The following is a 22044-nucleotide window of genomic DNA, read 5'->3' as shown; positions in this document are numbered from 1 at the left end:
AAGCATCAGACTCTTGATCTCAGCTCAGGTCTGGATCTCAGGGTCATGAGTTCAAGCCCCACAAAAAACAAACAAACAAAAAAATACTGTGGTGATTGAGGGGTGCCTAATAGTTTTGTTAATGTAATAGTTAATGTGGTACTCCATCCATAAACTCACCCTTGTAGGTCCTTACCATTTTGTATATATCAGCCTTCCAAAGGCCAGCATCTCCCTCTTAACCATATGATGGCCTTTGAGCTACCAGAAGCCACTGGGGTTAGACCATAAACAATGACTGACAGATTACAGCTTCTTTGGCCCTGGCTTAGACAGTTCTGAAACCTGTATCTTAAATTATTTACCAGTTTCGCCCATGAAACTAAGTTTCAGTTGGCTTTTGTTTTAGCTAGCTTAGTAATGTACCCTGTATTAGCTGCCTGCCCTTCTCTTAGCACCTTCCCATTTCCCTGCAAGTTACTCCGAACCTTCCAAATAAATTATGTATACTCAGTCTTAGTCTCCGAGTCTGCTTCCTTAGAAACCCCACTAAGACAACTACCTAACCCAAAGATAAGCATTCTTCCCATTTAGGCTGGTATTATTTATTTTATACTATTACAATATATTGTTTAGAGTAAATGGACAGTTATAAAGATGATCCATGTGAATTTGTTTGGGACTGAAAATATATAGTATGGTATATCCCTTTTCATCTTTTTGTAACCCCACACTATTAAAATGTTTTATTAGTCACCAAATACGAGTAAAACTTAATAAATTACATAAATAAAATGATATTGCATAGTCACCATCTTATTGAAATTCTAAGCATCACTGTAAAATATTAAGTCAATGTATACAGTAAAGTCTTAATAATGGAGGTAGGAAAAAATGTGTTTTAACCAAAAAAATTGAATGCAATTCCAACAAAAAATTTAGTGAGACCTACAGTCTAAACTAAAATCTTAATACCCTTAAAATGCTCAAATATGAATACTTAGGGATACCTAAGATGCTTAAGAATTAAAAATGACATAGTAAAGTAACATTCTAAAATACTGGAAAGCAGCATTCAGAGCATTTAATACACCAAATAAGTCTGAAGAAGAGGGGAGCCAGGCAGTAACCGCCTAATCTCCTTGGAACAAATGCTACCATTCTGTTGATCTTTGGGGAAGGTACCAGACAAGAGCCTGGTCATTGTTGATAATCCAGACTTGGGAGCCCAGGTCAATACTGATTGGCCTTGGGCCTATCTGCAAACTGTCTTTAAAAAAGACACTTACCCTGAAAGAAAGATAAGCAAATAAGAAAAGGAAAGGTAACTCAGGAGCTTTAGCTGTGATGAAGAAACAATGATAGTATTTAAGCCTTTGACAATAGACAGCCTTTATCTCCATAAATCTTATCTACCCAGGCTGCTTTCCTTCAAGCCACCAGAATGCAAGATAAATTCAGAATACTTTTTTCTTTTGCTCAGTTTGATTTCTATCACAAGTTGAGAAACTACTATGTAGTTTTTCTCAATGTTTTTGATTTTTATAAATGTTTATATGTTTTATAATTCAAATAACTCCAAAGGCAATATAGTATAATGGTTTAAGGCTCTTGAGCCTGGTTGTTTAGGATGAATCCTGGCTCTGCCTCTTACTAGCAAATACAGCCTCGAGCTTGTTACTTCACCTCTCTGTCTTGATTTCCTCATTTGGTAAGTGGGCATGATAAGAGCATACTATTCCTTAAGGTTGTTTTGAGGATTAAATACCTTAAATGTAAAATTCTTAGAATAGTGCCTAGTATATATGAATACTCAATAAGGTTTTTTTCCCCCATGTATCAAAACAGTATATTATAGATGAAATTGGAATTTATAAAATTGTGAGATATATTACTACTTTTTTTTTTTAAAGATTTTATTTGTTTATTTGACAGACAGAGATCACAAGTAGGCAGAGAGGCGGGCAGAGAGAGAGAGGAGGAAGCAGGCTCCCTGCTGAGCAGAGAGCCCGATGCGAGACTCAATCCCAGGACCCTGAGATCATGACCTGAGCCGAAGGCAGCGGCTTAACCCACTGAGCTTCCCAGGCGCCCTATTACTACTTTTATATAATGATCACTATGAGGAAAATACATTCTAATTATTAGACTACCGACTTCCAAAATGAGTATTTGAAACATAACCCACTTGTGAATAAAAGACTGCAGTTTCTGTTTTTTTTTTTTAAAAGATTTTCTTTATTTATTTGACAGACAGAGGTCACAAGTAGGCAGAGAGGCAGGCAGAGAGAGAGGAAGGGAAGAAGACTCCCTGTTGATCAGAGAGCCAGATGTGGGGCTCGATCCCAGGACCCTGGGATCATGACCTGGGCCGAAGGCAGAGGCTTTAACCCACTGAGCCACCCAGGTGCCCCAAGACTGTAGTTTTTGCTTATTTTCCCATGTAGTATTTATTTACAGTTGACCTTGGAACAACCCAGGTTTGAACTGTGTGGGTCCACTTACATACATGTAGGGTTTTTTTCAGATAAATAAAATACAGTACTATAAATGCATTTTCTCTTTCTTGTCTTTATTAACATTTTCTTTTCTCTAACTTACTTAATTATAAAAATACAGTATATAATACATACAAAGTATATGTGAATCAACTGTTCATGGTATCGCTAAGGCTTCTGGTCAATGGTAGGCTATTTGTAGTTAAGTTTTTGGGGACTCAAGTGTTATACGTGGATTTTTGACTGCATACAGGGTTGGCATTCCTTACCCCTTTGTTCAAGGATCAACTGTGCTGTATTACTGGTAAAGTGAGGGGAGAGTAAGTAGTATGCCTACCATTGCTCATAGACACGTCATGCCATTTCACACTATCTATAATCAGTTCTATTAAGTAGTTAGTAATAACTATTTCAAAAAAGGAAGTTAGAATTTCAAAAAGGTTGATTGACTTACCCAGATAGTAGAGCTACTAAAACATTGTCTGACTCTACATACACAGCTTCTGCAACTATCCTTATTAACAGAGGAGAGATTTGAGACATGTAACAACTGGTAGGACATAGGCACCAACTAATTTGGGTGAATCCCAGAGGCTTATAGGCCCCCTGTTCTGCCAGGTGTTTCTTCCTAAGGTGTTAGAATGTGGAAGTCTTCTTGGTGGGGATGAGGTCCCCTAGAGAAGGTGGCATGTGCAGAAGAGAGGAGAGCAGTGACTATTTTCTAACAAGTATGGAAGCCTTTTACTATTTAGTATTTTAACAACTGGTACAGCCACACTCTTCATTCTGACCAAACATTAGACGTACCAAAATATATAATTTTGGTACATCTAATGTTATAATTAGGTATATAAGAATTTAAATACTGTATTAATTTTTTATTTTTGTTTGTTTGTTTTAAGATACATTTTTAGGATCAGGCAAAATTGAGAATTCATTCCTTAAAGTTTCTGCTAAACTATTACATAAATATAAAATCCTTTTTCGATTACATTAATTAATCATTTGCCCGTTAACATAGATTGCCTTTTACTTGTAGTAAACCATTTTTTTACATTATGAACTTGCAATAATGTGGTGGAAGAAGTTCTCACTTTATAGTACTTGGCCAAAAAAATTTATTAAGCTATTGTAAATATAAAGGACTTCGTTGGTTTCCTTCTCTTTTAAATATTGAATTTGCTCTCATTTATAACCTTCCTCTTACTACATCTTCTTTCCACATCTAAGAAGAATAAAACAGCGATAATGATTTTTTGTACCTAAAATCTACATAGTATATGCTCAAATTTGTTAAAGACCTACTCTCTTAATTTAATAATCTGGGAGCAGCAGAAATCACTTACAGTGTTTACTCCCTTTTCACCTTTTTTGTGTGATAGTAAAATTAGTTGAAATACATATTTTAGTCAATGAATTGATATTGTTTCTTGATTTGTTTTACAATATTTCATAGGATTAAATGAGCTAAATATGTTAACTCTAGTGCTTTTAGTTTAAACAGTATGAAATTTCCCATGTTCAGTCATTTTTGAGCAATAAAATAATTTCACTGGTTGAATCCAAAAGAGAGGCGTCCCAACATATTGAGATAATTTGTTTTTATTATTTTCCATATGAATCAACTGAATATTTCATTTTATTATTTGCTTCAGTTGCTCTCTGTTGCAACCAGATCATCAGTAGGTATTTTAAAATGTTTTAAATTTGATTTTTACTGAACATACAAAATTTTACTTCGTGTACTGTTTTGTAGTTCATTGTACCAAGTTAAAGTTCTATATTATATATATTTACAAAGGGTGCATTTTTTATATCAGTATCTACAGATTCTCAGTGCTAAGGAAGGAATCATCAGAAAAATCACAGCATTATAAATGCCAGCAATATAGGGAACATTTAATATTTGATTAATTTTAAATAGCATTTGAAACTTTATGAGAGAGATAGTATTAAGACTCCAATCACTCTTATAGAGTACGATGACCTATAATGTTGTGCTTTAAATGTTTAAGTACTTCTTTTTTTGCATAGTCATTTCAGTTCATTATAAACTGAGAAGATGAAGCAAATGTCTGGAAATTCTTCACATTTTATATGTGTAGTTTTTGATTTATTATCTTTGGAGGATCTAAAATGATATTCCATTTATCTTTTGTATATCTCAGAAAGGAAACTTAACAAGGCAATCCTCTGAACATGAAAAATCTCTAATAAACAGGAGTGACTCAAGCTCTTTTTGGCTGCACTTACTCCTATTTAGATTTCATTTTTTGATTTCTCAATTATCTCTCACTCAGTCAGTAATGACCCTGTCATTGTTTACTCCTGGAGGTAATTTGTGTAATCCAGACATCTTTTTCCATTTATAAGGATTTTATTCTTGTGTCAGTATGTTATTTTCTCTAATAAAACTCTTCATTATTTGGCAGGTTGGCATAATACTGAAATGATCTTGGTAGGATTTGAAATATTGTTCTCTTTTGGTAAAAGCTGTTTCCAGACATCATAAAATCAGGCATTACTACAGGCTCATAAAATTTCTCATGTAATATGGTTTCTTTTAATGTTCTGAGTGCCTGCACCAAAAAAAAAAAAAAAAAAAAAAAAATGTGGAAAGTCAGAGTCTGATGTTTCCCCCAAACACTCACTGGTGACTTTGATTTTCCAATCTTATTAGCCTCCTTTTCAGACATCACTAAGTATGATACTCTTACTCTTCCGTGCATTTATTTACATTTTCATGCTTGTCATTTTATAATTTCAGTGTGTTGACATGAGAGGATTTCATCAACTTTCACAAGATTCTAACATCTCTCTGATATCTTTTTATTGTTTTTATTCATGATAGAATTTGATTTTCCCAAGGTGCAACTACTTACTGTTATTTTGTCAGTTATTCTGGCTAACATCTCTTCTCTTAGAATATCGTAGGATTTATTTCTATTAATGAGAACCCTTCATTTTGGAGAGTGATTTTACTTTGTTTTGTTGATAATTTGAAAAGTCACTTTGGCTATTGTATGCATTATATAAAAAGATTATGCTTTATATTATCAATACCATAAATACTTTAAAAAAGGGTATTTCCATATTCTAGAACATTTAAAAGGCTTATAGCATAAGTTTGATGTTTTCTATAGCAGTTTCTATGCTGATTTTAATAATCTGTAGCTAAATTTTGAAGCTACTTATTTTGAAAATCTTATGAGAACAGTTTCAGTTTCTGTGCACATACTTTAAAATTACATTTAGAATTTTTATAAGTTAATTTAAATATATCTTTCCTTTAATTAGTTTTCTTTTAAATTAGTCTTAATTAACAAGTACTAATTAATAATTCTACCATATTCATTTTTTTAGCTAACGTGATTTTTTTTTATTTTTATACAGAGAACACCTAAAAAGATTTTATCTGAGTTCTGATTCTGGATTTTCTAGTTAAGCTCCTAAAACACTCCAGTAGTTTGATTAGTCAGTACAGGGGAATCACTTTTGGGCTTGTTATTATCTTCTTTACCACCATGTAAATAAAGCATTATGGTTTATATTCAGATCTGGATTTCTTTTTAGGTATTAGAGTAGATTTATGATCGTTTCATGAAATCTTATCTTTATAATAGGGTTTTTGTTTGGGATTATAGTGTCTTTTATATCAAATGCCCCAAAATGTTATATCATAGCACCATTAAAATACTTGAAGATATGTGAAACTTCTTTAAAGACTCCTAATTTTTGTACACAGGAGCAGTAGTGTCTCTATCACACACACATGCACATACACCCAGGATTATGGACCCATTTTCTGTTTCAATATCAACAGAAACATCACTTTTTCTTGGGCTAAATTCTAGTTCTTTTGGAATTTTTTATTTGGTAGCCTGAATTTCAGTATCACTTCCAGGGTTTTTGTTTTATTCTTCATGTTGGCCCCCAATGAATTTATATTATTTTGGTCGTTTAAACACTGGGGTTAGTTAAATATATTAAAAAATAAATTGCTGACTGGTACAACTAATTCCTATATTTTACCATACTGCTTTAGAAACTAAAATGTTAATTGTTATCCTGTTAAATGTTTATGAATTTCCGTAGTCAGCCAGCAAAAGGGGGCAGTACAACTTTGGTTTTGACTTGTGAATGCTTCCCCTGCCCAAAACATTTTCTTGTTTGTTCATAAAATTGCTTATGATTCTCAATCATAGATTCATAGAATCATGGGTTTGGAAGGGTCCTTCAAGTTCACCATGTTTCAGAAGGAATTTAATCATACCTTCTGATGTTGAAATTCCTCCTTTGATATCCCTGTCTCTTTGATATCCCTTGTCCAGTAATTCCATCTACACCCTTACCTCATTTATTGCACTTCACGAATATTACTTTTTTTTTTTTTTTTTGCACACATTGAAGGTTTGTGGCAACCCTGTGTTGGGCAAGTCTCTCAGTGCCGTTTTCCCAATAGCATTTACTCACTGTCTCTCTGTTACATTTTTGTGATTCTTGCAATATTTCAAACCTCTTTATTATTATTACATTTGTTATGGTGATCAGTGATTATGACTTGTCAAAAGCTCAGATGATAGCATTTTTTAGCAATAAAGTGTCTTTTAATTAAGGTATGTACATTGTTTAGACATGACTGTATTGCACACTGAGTAGACTATATATAACATATAGTAGACTATATATAACATTTATATACACTGGGAAACCAAAAAGTTCATTTGACTGATGTTATTGTAATATTTGCTTTATTGTGGTGATTTGGAACCAAATGTACAATATTTCCAAGATATGCTTATATGCTTTTAGCATAATCCTGAACAATGAAATCAACGTATCACTGTTGCTTCTCTTCTCTTTTCTCTCTTTTTTTTTTTCCTCTGTAGACCTTTTTAGTATTAAAAAAATATTTTATTTCCAGCATTCTGGAAATGTAGGCAACTCCTGTTATTGATAATAATGAGAAAAGGAGGAACATGATGTTTTTAAAAAGAAAATGGAGGTGATGTTCGTGGAAATAGTTTCTAAAGATACTGTGAGAAAGATAACAGGTAGAAAATACAGCTAGAAATGTATTATAGAGACTACTGATTCAGGAGTCAGAGAGGCAAGAGGCAGAACCTGAGAAAATACGATGATAGTATCAATATCATCCTAGTCATAAATTTTAACAGTGCCAACACTTAGAGCTAGGTAGAAAGCAAGGTTACTAGTATATTTATAATTTCCAAAAGTAAAAGAGCTTTAAAAAATATAATAAAGCTATATTATATGGAATAGTTTTATAGGTTATTTCTGTAACACTGCCACAGAGAAAATCCTTAAAAAGTTTTGGTGCTTGAAAAAATAAATGGAAATGATTTCTTTAAAATGTCTTTGTTTTATTGAATATAAGCCTATTAATTGAGACCTTCATATTCACATGATTTCCATCTCCAAATCCTACAACATACTTATTTTCTCAGCCTTGAGTTCTCAATCCATAGTGGTCTTCAAGAACCTTATTTTTGAATTTGGGAGAAACTACCTAGAATTAGAGTAATAAATGAGCTGCCAACCCACTAACTAGGTCCAAACCCTATTAGTTCATTAATAGTCTATCAACCAGCCCAATAGGATAACAAGCTCAATGAATTTGTTATTTCCATAATATTAACATGCTGTTCTTGGTATTATATTTGGCAAAATGTTGTACATAATTCTTTCTGCCCAAAAATGTTAGCTCTCATTAGCACATTAGTAGTCAAAAATCACTCACTGGTATTTTCCAAATAACAGATGTAATTAAGGTGGTCTGTAGAACCAAATTGATTATTTATTCCAGTGGAAGAGATATACTGTCCAGATCAGATAAACAGTTTTAGAGAATGCTGGTGGGAAAGAAAGTAAGAAGAAGTAAAGATTGCTTCTTTCTTTTCTCTAATGAAAAATAAATGTCATTTACTATTTTACCTTGAAAGCCTGGTTATTATCAACTTTTATAGAAAGAACTTTAGTTTCTTTGGACTTTAAATATAGCTTCTTAACTGAAGCCAGATCATCTGGGCAAGTTACAAGAGGGCTAAAGACAAGGCCTAATTTGGTGGACAGGATTTAGAATTACCCGTGGTTCTTTGTTTTTGACAATGACTGGGGCGTATCCAATGAGGGAATTTTATACTGTTCAACGTAAATAGAACAGTTGCGCTAAAACCATAAATAAGAGTTATGCAAGTTGCACTAAATGAGTGATCTGGAATAAACTTAATAACGGACTTAACTGGTACTAAGCAATGGCTTGAATACAGTCAGGCTAAGATTAGTCTCCAAACTAAAAACAGTTGAGAAAAAAAAACTTCCATTCACTGCATGATTAGAACTTTTGTCATACTGAACAAATTTGGAAACATTTAAAAAGCAAACAAGGCAAGGGGCGCCTGGGTGGCTCAGTGGGTTAAAGCCTCTGCCTTCGGCTCAGGTCATGATTTCAGGGTCCTGGGATCGAGCCCCCTGTCTGGCTCTCTGCTCAGCCAGGAGCCTGCTTCCTCCTCTCTCTCTGCCTGCCTCTCTGCCTACTTGTGATCTGTGTCTGTCAAATGAATAAATAAAATCTTAAAAAAAAAAAAAAAGGCAAACAAGGCAAATAAGCAAGCAGGCAAGGGTTAAATATATTTTTAATTCTTTGAATGTTTGGTTTTTATTGAAATAAAAGACTGAAAGATTTTATTTTATTCATTAATGCTTTGCTGTATTCTGTTTCCATTCAGCCACATCTGAAATTTGTGCATTAGATTTTTTTTAAGTCACCTGCTAGAATAAATGGAATCTTGAGGTCTACAAAATTGCATTCTACTAATAGTATGAGAGCAATTACCTATAAAAATTTAGGTTTTGAGCGGTGCCTTGGGGACTCAGTCGGTTGAGCATCCAACTCTTGATTTCGGCTCAGGTTATGATCTCAGGGTCAGGGGACTAAGCCCTGCGTGGAGCTCTATGCTGGGCATTGGCGCCTGCTTGAGAGTTTCTCTCTTGCCTCCTCCCTCTAACCCCTCACCCCACACTCACACTTTCTCTCGCTCTTAAAAAAAAAAAAAGAAGAAGAAGAAGAAAAAGAAGCAGTATTTTAAGTTTTGATATAGTCCTATAGCTCAGGGAAGCAGAAAGCATGTTTTCTTACTGTAAAAACTTCCATATTTCAAGATTATAGAGAAGGTATAATTTTTCTATAAGAAGGTATAATTTTTGTAAAATTTTTTTTAATGAGTTAAAACTGTAAATAAAATATCCAGCATGGATCTATACTTAATGTTATTAGGCTTAGAAGACATCATATTCGAAGCAAGAATGAGGTTTTTAGGATAAATCTTTACTATTTATTATGTTTTATTATGTAAATTATACAGTGAATTTATTCTTTAAATTGTACAGAAATAATAGAATGTATGTAGCACTAAATGAGGGCTTAGAAATCAGAGAGGGAGATTACCATGAGAGACTGTGGACCCCTGGAAGCAGACTGAAGGTTTCAGAGGGGAGGGGGCTGAAGGAGGGGTTAACAGGGTGATGGGTATTAAGGAGGGCATGTGCTAGAATGAGCACTAGGTGTTATACGTAACTAATGAATCATTGAACACTACATCAAAAACTAATGTAATATGCAGTGGCTAACTGAACATAATTTAAAAAAAAAAAAAAGAAAAAGAAATCATCTCTTTGTGAGAAGAGTTGGAAATGGACCCCCATGGCATTCTCCTTTGAGTGGGAAACCTGATAAAGCTTGCAAAAGGGTGGAAGGTGGAAGGCAGAAATTTATATGAAGATACATTCAGTAAGGCTTCCAGAGCTACTGGAGTTTTAGTTTAATGGACAGTGGCTTCAGAAAATATTGTAGATAATTACAGACTGTCTGAGTTTGAAATCTAGCTCTGACAGTTACTGACTATAGCATCTTGGATGAGTCAATCTCTCTGTTCCTCAATTTCATTATCTGTGCAATGGAGATGATAATAGTATTTCTTAGGATTGTTGTAAAAATTTAATTAATGATGGTTAGATTTAAAAATCAATAAATGTTAGCTCTCATTACTGTATCTCAAAGCAAGGAAGAAGTGTTAGCTTTAAAAAAATGTTGCAGACACTTATCTATAAATTTGTATTTTTAGTTATTAAAAAATAATATGTATACTTTGAGTTGTTTTGTGATATATGCTGTTATTTACTGAGTTATTGGTTCTTATTAAAGTATGTAGTTTTCTAAGGAAACACTAAATCTTTTCCCTGGGACTTCTATGTTAAGTATAATTAGATAGAGTCTAATTTATTCTTTAAAGTGTGCATTCTTTAAAAATAAAATAAAATAAAATAAAATGTACATTCTTGTTAATTCATTGTTATTATTAAGAGCAGTTATTACACCATTACCCTCCTTTGACTAAAATTACCTGGATTATGAGATATTAAGAGAGATGGGTGTTGTAGCCTCAAAAGAGATGGACAAATTCTTGCAGGATAGGGAGACCACAATTACAATTTTTAAATCATTAATAGTTGTAAGGCATACTAAAGAGAAAAGCTGGATGCCTCACTCAATCACTGTCAAATGCTATACTCAGTTACTGGGAAGACTAACAAATAAAATCATCACATATTTATTAAATGCTTTCAGGCTTGCTGGGAAATATAATTTAGTTGAGGGAATAAAACAAACATGCCAAATCTTAATAATAAGAGATAGAAATAAAGAACCATAAGTGAGTACCTGATTAATTACCTAAGTAATTTGCAATAATTAGTGCTGGAAATCAGAAGAGAAAGAAAGCTTTTAGTGTCAGATTGATGGAAATTTCCTTCAAGGAGGAAGCAATATTTGAGCCAAGTTTTGGTTGATGAAGAGATGAGAGGTAAACAACAAAAGGCAGCTGAGGTCAAATAGTAAAAGATCATGAATCTTGCCAAAAGACGTTGGGACCTGATTGCGTAGCTATAAACCAGAGCCAGACTTGCATCTGATCCTGCAGATTTGAGAGGTGGAGTAGATCCATGTTCATGAAAGACATTTGAGAAGTCCGTGATTGTATTTCTGGACCTGTTTATAAGAAGTTTCAAATCTAAAATGTTAACAGCCTATTTCATGTTATTTTTAGTAAGTTATGTTAGTGTGTGTGTTGAAGGAAATGACTCAAGACTTTTTCTTTAAAAAAAATTTTAGCTTTGCTCTTAGAGCAAATGATGCTAGAAGAGCTTTCCCCTCCTGCTAAGTTAGGGCCAAAAAAATTTTTAATTCTGATCATTGAGGGCATGTTTGTAGTTAAATATATAGTGTTAGGTTTAATTCCCATTACAGAATATAATCTAGTTTTCTCTTTTTTGCCACAGTATTTTGTTGATTACTTACATAGTTTACTTAGGAGAGTAGCACAACTTAAGAAATATATTATCCATAACCATTATTTTAACTTATCTACATTGATTTATTGCTAAAGTCTTATTTGCATTTTAAAGTTATTTCCTATCCTGAGTGTTTTAAGATTATCTTTTAAGATTAGAAATATTACCTTAAAATAAAACTCAAGGATTTTTATAAATGCTAATAATGAAGGTCATAGTAATAGTATTCATAAATTCTTATAGCACTCTTTTATAGGGACTATAGACCTTTTGCATTATAATCACCAGAGATGTCTGTAAAAATAGACAATCCATGGCCTTAGCCTAGTTTCTCTGAATCAGAATCTCCAGCATAACACCTAGCAGGATTCTACATTTTAAAGGAGTACCTTTGGTCCTTAAGTGCATTGTACTTTGAAATTCCCTCCAACCACTATTTATGTCACACTTGTTAATAGTCAGATTAGCAAGTATTCAGTATTTTTCATAGTTTTCATAGTAGTTTTTGTAGGTTTCATAGATATCTGTAGACTGTATTTTTTTAAGCTAATCTTATTGATCTGTAGAAATTAAATCAGATACTTGGAAGGAGATTGTTTCTATACCTGAAGAACAGATATCCTTCCTTCCTACACCCTGACCCCACATCATGCCATTTAAATCAGAGTATCTAAGAAGTATACTGAGTCTCAAAATAGTTAAAAGTGTCCCAAGTATTTTTAATATGCAGCTGCGACTGAAAAACTACACTAATGAGAGATCTACATTAATGTCCAAAAAGAATAATCATGTTGCTTAATCCAAAACTTTTTGACATATGGCTTGGGAATCCATAGTACTCAAAACCATGTACTAAAATTATGGCACACTAGCCTCTGAATCCTGTTTCCCTAACTGCTTGTCTTACGCTTTTTGAAAAAATCAAGAAGAGTCAGAATAAAAATCCTTTAGCAAAGAACATTTCCTCTGGATGATCCTAATTCTCTATTAGTGGCAATTTCTCTTAAAAGACTCTGTAGAGTTTCCCTAGGTTGGTTAAAGAACTGATTGGGTGATTAAAGTGACATTGACCTTTTTTATGAGGACAATAACTAGTTGATCTCTATGATATTGGCATTTGTAAGCAATTTAGATGTAATCAAGAATATATTTTTGTAATAAGGAAAATATTTTCTAGGGTAGGGCTATATTCATGTAGGACATCAGAATCAATGTATTTAAGTTTTTTTTTAACAATGTTTTATTTATTTACTTACTTACTTACTTAGAGTGAGCACAGAGGGGTTTGAGGGGAGAGGCAGAGGAAGAGAAAGAGAGAGACAGACAGACAGACATGGAGCCCAAGTCGGGGCTCAATCCCCCAACCCTGAGATCATGACCAGAGCTGAAATCAAGAGTAGGTAGCCCAACCAAGTCACGCGGGCATACCTAAAATTATATTTCTTAAGAATGCTTATAGAAACAAAGTAACCAGGTAAAATCAGTACTATAGAAAGTATAAAATTTTATGACCTGAATCAAAATATGTGTTCCATAGAAATTTCTGGTTCTTCTAAATGGAAAGATCTCATTATTACTACTGTTTTATTTATATAAAATATGTCCTATGAGATACACCTCCCCTTGTCCAAACTTACTAAACTCATAAAGAATAATTTTGAATAATCTGCTTTTATATATAAAATAAATGAAATAGTATTTATTTCCTCCAATCTGTGATATTTTCTTCTTTTTTAGATGCTTTTTGAGGAAATCAGTTTCTGCATGTGGGAAGTAGATATTGAAGGTTATATGGTTTACAGACAAGATCTTTAAAATATAGATACTCAAGGTAAGTAATAAATACAACCATATAAATAATCTCATTTAAATGACAAGGATTTCCAGACTCTACTTTGACTTGGCAAACTGGCTTTACCACTGGCCCTACCTAAGAAACCTCAACACCACATTCATTCATATTCAGGCACAAATATGTATGCCCTAACACTATTTTGACAAGAAGTATTGTATTTCATTTATAACAAGCAATTGATAAAATTGATGTATTATCATGGAAGTGTGCAAACCAAATAAGAAGAATAGAGAAGAAATGAAGTAGCTTCCATTAAAACTGTAAGCAGAACTCAATAATGTTTAACTTGAAAGAATACTTAAAAATTTCTATCCAGGGGCGCCTGGGTGGCTCAGTTGGTTGAGCGACTGTCTTCAGCTCAGGTCATGATCCTGGAGTCCTGGGATCGAGTCCCGCATTGGGCTCCCAGCTCCACGGGAAGTCTGCTTCTCCCTCTGACCTTCTCACTCGTGCTGTCTCTCACTGTCTCTCTCTCAAATAAATATATAAAATATTAAAAAAAAAATTCTATCCACTGCACTTTCTTCTTAATGTAGTGTATTCATTCATCGGTTAATCGGTTAACTACATTAGAAACTTGTTCTTTAACCACTCCAAAAACCCTGTCATAGTTTCATATATTCACGGTATTACCTCCGAATACCAAACCTCTTTTTACTATTTCTTGAGTCCCCAGAGATTTCTCTTGACCCATCATATCCTTTCATTTAGCATGTTCTGCTCATGCCTCCCATGACTGCTTATATGATTACATTACTAAGTAAATTTTTTAATATATTTTGGTAAAATTTTGAGTGAGAGATGAGGAGTACTATGTGCAAAGAAAAGGTATTTTAAATAACATTGTGTGTTAGGCAGGTACAATGTAACTTTGGAGAATATGTGACCAATAAACGAGGCACTTTTGTTCAGCTCTATAATCCTCCCGAGGAAGAAATAAGAGATTGTTAAATCTGATTTTACAATTTTTTGTGAGAAACAAATATGGATTTTGAAGAGTCCTAATTTTTTAACATCAGCACAGAATTTTGCCTGTGAAAAAACCTACTTTTGCCAACTGTGTGAATGAAATAAAACAGTTTACAGCCTCTGGTGCGGAAATTTTTTCCTTTTGTTCTGTTTTTCTTTATTCTCTTAGAGTGCTAGTACTTTAGAGTCTATTTTTTCTCCTTAATTTGTGGGTAGCAGCTTATTGATTTTGCTAGTTTTTTGTGATGAATATTGTCAGAAATGACTTATCTTGAAAATAAAAATGACATTGCTTATTTCTAATTCATTTCTATAGTTAAATATGGTGAGTTGGTTACTTGGAACAGCTATTCAGTTGTTTTCTGAATTATAATAATTAGACAATTATTTTTGTAGTTCCTTCATCTTTACTAGCTAAAACCAGATCCCTTCAATTAAAAAAAAAATAGCCATAAGGAATTTTTTTTTAAAGGACCTTTGCATAGAGAATAAAGCTAAACATGCTCCTTAGTTCATTGCATGCTGTCATCGTTGGTCCGTGTAAAGTACTGATATTATTTATTTATACATTTTATTTTTGTTTCTAGTCCCATGCTCCTGACCTTGACCCATAGGGAACCATTCTAATATGATAGTCATTATAGTAACTACTGAAATGCTCTCTTTGGTTTATTCTATGTATTTTCATAATGTATTATTTTCTATACATGTTTTTAAATATTTTAAACAGAAAATTTCAAATAAATAAGAGAATATATTATGAACCTTCATGGGTCTCTTGGTTGGGCTTGTGTCAATTATCTCTCCACCCTGCCCCCTCCCCTTTTTTATGTGTATTAAATTTTATTATGTATATATGATATTGTGCTGTGTATCTTGTTTTGTTCCTTACTGCTTAATTTTACTTAACATTATGTGCTTATCATTTACTTATGTTGTCATGTGTACATTGCTTCTAACTGCTGCATAATATTCCATAGTTTGTAGCTATCGTGTTTGAACAACCTATATTTCCCAGTGATTGCTACCTAGATTTTCTGTTGCAACAAACACTGCTATGATGAGCATCCTCATACTTATTTAATCATGGAATTTTGCAAGGACTTCTTTGGGATATATATCAAGGAGCACAATTGCTGGTAGTAGGACACATGTTTATGCTTAATTTGACCAAGTCCTGCCAGTTGCTTGATCAAATACTTTGGTCCACACCAACAGTAACCCTCCCATCCCATCAATCCTTGACATTATTGAGCTTGCTATTTTCCATCTCATATGCATAATTTTTGTAGTTTTTCGTTTTAATTTTAATTCCTCTTATCAGTAATACATTTGAATATATTTTCATATTTTTATTGGCCTTTTGACTTCCCTTTTCTGAAATTGCTGTTCATACACTTTATTTTTCATATGGGTTCTTGTCTTTTGATAAATGCTCTGTAAGAGTTTGTTGTATATTCTAAATATTCATTTCCTGTTAGTTTTAGATACTAAAAAAAATCTGCTTCCATTATTTCAACTTTTTAATTTTGTGCATGATGCTCTTTGAGTAGACATCAATATTTTAAATTTTATTAAAATATTTTCTTGATGTCTATTGTTTGTGTAGAGAAATAATACTGATTTTTTGAAACTTGATCTTGGTTTTAACAACAATGCTGAACTCTCTAATGCTTAAAAGATTGTTTTTTCTAGATAGGTGATCATATATCAATTCCAAATAATCAAAGTTTTCTTTCTACCTCTCCCATCCTCTTACTTTTCTTCTTTCTAATACCTTTAATCAGTTCCTCTGGAAGTATGTTAAACAAGTACTAGTGGCAATGGGCATCCTTATCTTATGCCTAGTCTTAAAGAAGATGCATCTAGTATCTTACTTCTCACTTAAGTATAATGCTTGCTGAAGGTTTGTTTTTTTGTTTTGTTTTTAAAGATTTTATTTATTTATTTGACAGAAAGGGAGAGATCACAAGTAGGCAGAGAGGCAGGCAGAGAGAGAGGAGGAAGCAGGCTCCTTGCTGAGCAGAGAGCCTGATACTGGACTCCATCCCAGGACCCTGGGATCATGACCTGAGCCGAAGGCAGAGGCTTTAACCCACTGAGCCACCCAGGCGCCCCATTGCTAAAGGTTTTTAATATACAACCTTTACTAAGTTAAGGAAGTTCTTTTATTTCAAGCTTGGTATGCATAAATAGCTATTGAACCCTATAAAATGGCTTTTATGCATCTTTGAGGTAATCACATGACATTTATCCTGTGGTATATTAATGCTGTGAATTATATGGATAGAATTTTTAATATGAAACCATCACTGCATTTCTAGTTTATATCCTACTTGATCATGGTGTATTATTTTTAACACGTTATTTTTTGGTTAGCAAATATTTTATTGAGAATTTTAGAATCTGCATTTTTAAGTGAAATGTGCTGTAGTTGTTTTCCTTCATTTTCCTTGTCTCATTTTGGAATTAAGATTACATTAACCTAATAAAATAAGATGGGCAGCTTTTTCTCTTCTAATTTCTGGAAAAGCTTTACAAGATATGAATTTACTATTTCTTTAATGTGTGTTAAAACTCATGTAAAACTATCTGGTTCTGAGCATCTTTTTGAGATTTCTTTGAATGCTATTGATGTCTTTAAGTGCTTTTTGATTTTTTCCCTCCATTTCTTCCAGTATCCTCCCATAAGTACTGATGACACCTGATGGTCTCCCATTTACATGTATAGGTCAGACCCAGTTTTCTTTGACTCAGGAAATGCCTAGACAGTCTCAGTGTACACATCCAACTGAGCCATGGAATGGTCACCCCCCACCTTTTGAAGTGACCAGGGATTCAGTGTTTTAACCCTGACCAGTGGGCTCTCACGTTGCTTCACTTAACTTCTCAGTGCCACATACCTAAATTAATTCTGTGCTCCATTAGTTCTCTACTATTCCACAAACAGAAACTTTGGTTTACATTATTTAACATTGTTTGGTTCACTTGTTTGTATCTCCTAAAACTGTTGCCATACTTCTGGTTGCATGTGTTAAGCTTCTATAAAAGGTAAATATTTTGACAAAAGAATAACCAAGATATTAAAGTTCAGGGAAGATAAGTGTTGGTAAAAGATAGTCATCTGGTCTAATGTCCTTTACAATATATACCAAATTGTGGTAAACTCTAGATGATTTTCATTTTATCTCCAGAATTTGAAACTTTAGAGTAACAACATATTATTAAAAGAAAAATTAAAGGTATTCCAGCTTACAAAAAGAAAAAGGAGTAGAGATTATAAGCACGAATTTTATAGACCCACTAACAAGAAACTATCAATAAACATATAATAGTTACAATTTTTGATACAGTTGAATGTTTTCTACCATTTTATTTCAGCTTTTTCATATACTTTGTATATCTTCTTTTTAATCTTTTTTTACTTAAAAATAACAACTTAGCATTTACATATCTTCCCTAAAGAGATTCTTATACATTCTGACATCCTGTTTTCTCTTTCTCCTTCCCCAATTCCATCTTGTTGCAACTATCTACTTTAAATAACAAACTATTGCAGTCCATTTTTCTTTTTCTTTGCTGCTAGCTATTTTTAAAGACAACAGACTTTGCCAAGATATTCTGTCAGCATTATTCTATATACTATTGTTTAAATAAGTGTAGTAATTTTTCTTTTTCCTTTTTAAAAAATTATTTTTTAATTCTAGTACAGTTAACATAGAGTATTAAATTAGTTTCAGGTGTACAAAATAGTAATTCAACAATTCTATACATTTTCAGTGCTCATCACTTAGATACTCTTAATCTTAATATACTCTTAAAATAAAAAAAGTATACTCTTAATCCTCTACACCTACTTTACCCATTCCCCTACCCACCTCCCCTCTGGTAACCATCAGTTTCTTCTCTTTAGTTAAGTCTGTTTTTCAGTTTGTCTCTTTTTTTCTTTGTTTTGTTTATTAAATTACACATGTGAGTGAAAGTCTGTGGTACTTGTCCTTCTCTGATTTATTTCATCTGGCATTATGCCCGTAGATCCATCTATGTCTTTGCAAATGCCAAGATCTCATTGTTTTTATAGCTGAGTAATATTCTGTTGTGTATATATACCATATCTTCTTTATCCATTCATCTATAGATGGACACTTCCATATCTTGGCTGTTGTAAATAATGCTGTAATAAACAGAGGGGGGCACATATCTTTTCAAAATAGTGTTTTTGTATTCTTTGGGTAAACACCCAGTAGTGGAATTACTGGATCATGGCAATTCTATCTTCAACTTTTTGAGGATCCTTCATACTGTTTTCCACAGTGACTGCACCAGTTTGCATTCCCATCAGAAGCATAAGATGGTTCCTTTTTCTCCACATCCTTGTCAACACTTGCTGTTTCTTGTGTTTTTATTTTAGCCATTCTGGGAAGTATAAGGTGATATCTCATGTAGGTTTGATTTGCATTTCCCTGATGATTAAGGACATTGAACATCTTTTCTTGTGGATGTTGGCCATCTGTATGTCTTCTTTGGGAAATGTCTGTTCATGTCTTCTGCCCATTTTTATTTGGATTATTTGATTTTTATTCATTTATTTATTTATTTTGGTATTTAATTGTATCAATTCTTTATATATTTTGTGTTCCAACTCTTCATTAGATATGTCACTTGCAGATATCTTCTCCTGTTCAATAGGTTACCTTTTAGTTTTATTTACTATTTCCTTCATTGAACAGAAGCTTTTTATTTTAATGTAATCCCAATAGTTTATTTTTGCTTTTTGTTTCCCTCGCCTCTAGTGATATGTCTAGCAGGAAATTGCTATGGCCAAGGCCAAATAGGTTGCTGCCTGTGTTCTCCTCTAGGACTTTTATGGTTTCAGGTCTCACATTTAGGCATTTAGCTGATTTCAAATTTAATTTTGTATATAGTGTAAGAAAGTGATCCAATTTCAGTCTTTTGCATATTCCTCTCCTATATTCCTAGCACCATTTGCTGAAGAGACTATCTTTTTCCCATTACATATCTTTGCCTCCTTTGTCAAAGATTAGTTGACCATAGAATAATTGTGTTTTTATTTCTGGGCTCTCTGTTCTTTTTTTTCATTGATCTATGTGTCTGCTTTTGTGCCAGAACTGTGCTGTTTTGATTACTACAGCTTTGTTGTGTATCTTAAAATCTGGGATTGTGATTCTTCCAATTTTGTTCTTTTTTAAGATTGCTCTGGCTATCTGGAGTCTTTTGAGGTCCCGTAGAAACTTTAGGATTGTTTGTTCTAGTTCTTCAAAAAATGCCTTTGATATTTTGATAAAGATTACATAAAATTTGTGGATTGTATTGGGTAATATGGACCTCTTAAAAATATTTGTTCTTCTAATTCAAGAGCATAGAATATATTTCCCTTTGTGTTGACTTCATTTTCTTTCATCGGCATTTTAGAGTTCTCAGAGTACCAGAAGGTCTTTTACCTTCTTGTTAAATATCCTAGGTATTTTACTATTTTTGGTGTAGTTATAAATGGGACTGTTTTCTTAATTTCTCTTTCTGGTACTTCATTATTAGTGTATAGAAATGCAACGGATTTCAGAGGATGGCAGGTAGGTAGAAAATCCTCAGGCCACCAAGAAATCACAATAATTTATAGTCAGGAAAGTGATACCTCAGATCTGAGTCTCACCATTTCCCCTCACTCCCCCATCCCACCAGAAGCAGCAGCATCCATAGATGATGATTCAAAATCACCAGCTCTGTGATTTGGTAGGAAAGGGTAGGGGTATGACTGCCTAAGGTTAGTTAGTCCTCCCACCCCATGATTTTCTCAGCTCTTTATTTTTTTTTAATTTAAATTAGATGTAGAGTTCAGTAATTCATAAGTTGCATTAACACCTAATGCTCATTTGCTCAGTATATCATGGTCCCTCAACACCCATCACCCATTACCTACCTCATCCTCCTACCCACCTCCCCTCTAGCAATTCTGTTTGTTCCTGTAGTTCAGAGTCTCTTGTGGTTTGTCTCCCTCTCAGGGAGTTTTCAGTTTTCCCTCCCTTCTCCTGTGATCTTATGTGCTGTTTCTTATATTCCACATATGAGTGAAACCATATGATAATTGTCTTTCTCTGATTGACTTATTTCGCTCAGCATAATACCCTCCAGTTCCATCCACATTAATGTAAATGGTTAGTATTTACCCTTTCTCATGGCTGTTTCTCAGCTCAAAAATTTTTAAGTACTCTTTACTCCTGAGGGCATTTGTATAGTAGTGTGAGTCCCTGAAGATATGGGGGCGTCAATTTTTGTTTCAAGGCAAAGAAAAGAAAAGAATCAAAAGCAGAACTCTAACAGTTCATTTCCAATTTTGTCCTCCCATAGTCAATAGGCTGCCTCATGCCCTAGAGCCCTGGGTTCCAAGGCCCAAGGACATTTACCAGTTCACAACAGTCTTCTATACCACCCTGCCCTCCAGAGGAGTTTTTAAGTTTTCGTATTCTTGGCTTTTTCTGTCTATAATTTCTATTGGAGTTGATCCTTAGAGATCCAGCAGTTGTTCTAGTCCAACATCTTGGTGTTATCTTCCTGGGAGAAACTCTAACAAAAAAAATAACTCTGGAGGAAACTCTAACAAAAGCTTTACATGTGTGTACTGATTTACTCAGGGATCATATTTCTAAAAACTACGCCTAAGTGTATTACCAAGAATTATTTGGTGTGCCTGGATCACTCATTTGGTTAAGCATCTGATTCTTGGTTTGAGCTCAGATCATGGGCTCAGGGTCCTGGGATAGAATCCCACACTCAGTGGGTTGTGTGCTTGAGATTCTCTCTGTCGCTTTCCCTCTATCCCTCCCCTGCTGGCTCTCTCTTTTTCTTTCTCTCTCTCTCTAAGATAAGTATACACATTAAAAAAAAAAAGAATTATTTTATCATGATGTTTGAAAACAACTAAAATGGCCAACAAATGTCCAACTAAACTGTCCAACATATGTTGGTAGAATAAACTATTCTAAGATAACTAACTTTTCACTACTCATTTTTGTTTTAAAAAAAAAAGTGAATGTCTACATGCATACTCCAAAATGTAACAGAGATTATCTTTTAGTATAAAATGATGGGTGAATTTATTTTTCCTGTCCTTTTTTATGCTTTCCTAAATTGCTGTAATAAGTATATGTTGCTTTTGTACTCCAAATTACTGGATATGTGTGTGTGTGTATGTACACATACATACATATAAATATATGTATATATATATATTTTTTTAATAAAGCAGAAGCAAGCAACTGGGATGTGGGAGGCTTCATATGCCAAGCATTTAGTTTGCATTTTTCTTATCTATTTGTTCACTTGATTTTTTTCCTTTCAAAATTGATGGAAAGAAGT

General features: G+C 33.4%; 1 long non-coding RNA gene across 4 annotated transcripts in view; it reads left to right on the top strand.

The window, feature by feature from the left end:
- LOC132013904 (uncharacterized) overlaps nucleotides 1-22044 on the top strand; it is a 218733-nt gene that overhangs the window by 168053 nt on the left and 28636 nt on the right. For all 4 annotated transcript variants that reach the window (XR_009403137.1, XR_009403139.1, XR_009403136.1 and 1 more), the window contains one exon: nucleotides 13584-13677. This is a non-coding gene — a long non-coding RNA (uncharacterized LOC132013904). The remainder of the gene's footprint in view (nucleotides 1-13583; nucleotides 13678-22044) is intronic.

The sequence above is a fragment of the Mustela nigripes genome, chromosome 3, assembly GCF_022355385.1.
Source record: "Mustela nigripes isolate SB6536 chromosome 3, MUSNIG.SB6536, whole genome shotgun sequence".
NCBI lineage: Eukaryota > Metazoa > Chordata > Mammalia > Carnivora > Mustelidae > Mustela > Mustela nigripes.
Note: the sequence above shows the minus strand (reverse complement) of the source record. Positions and strands in the feature narration are given on the sequence as shown.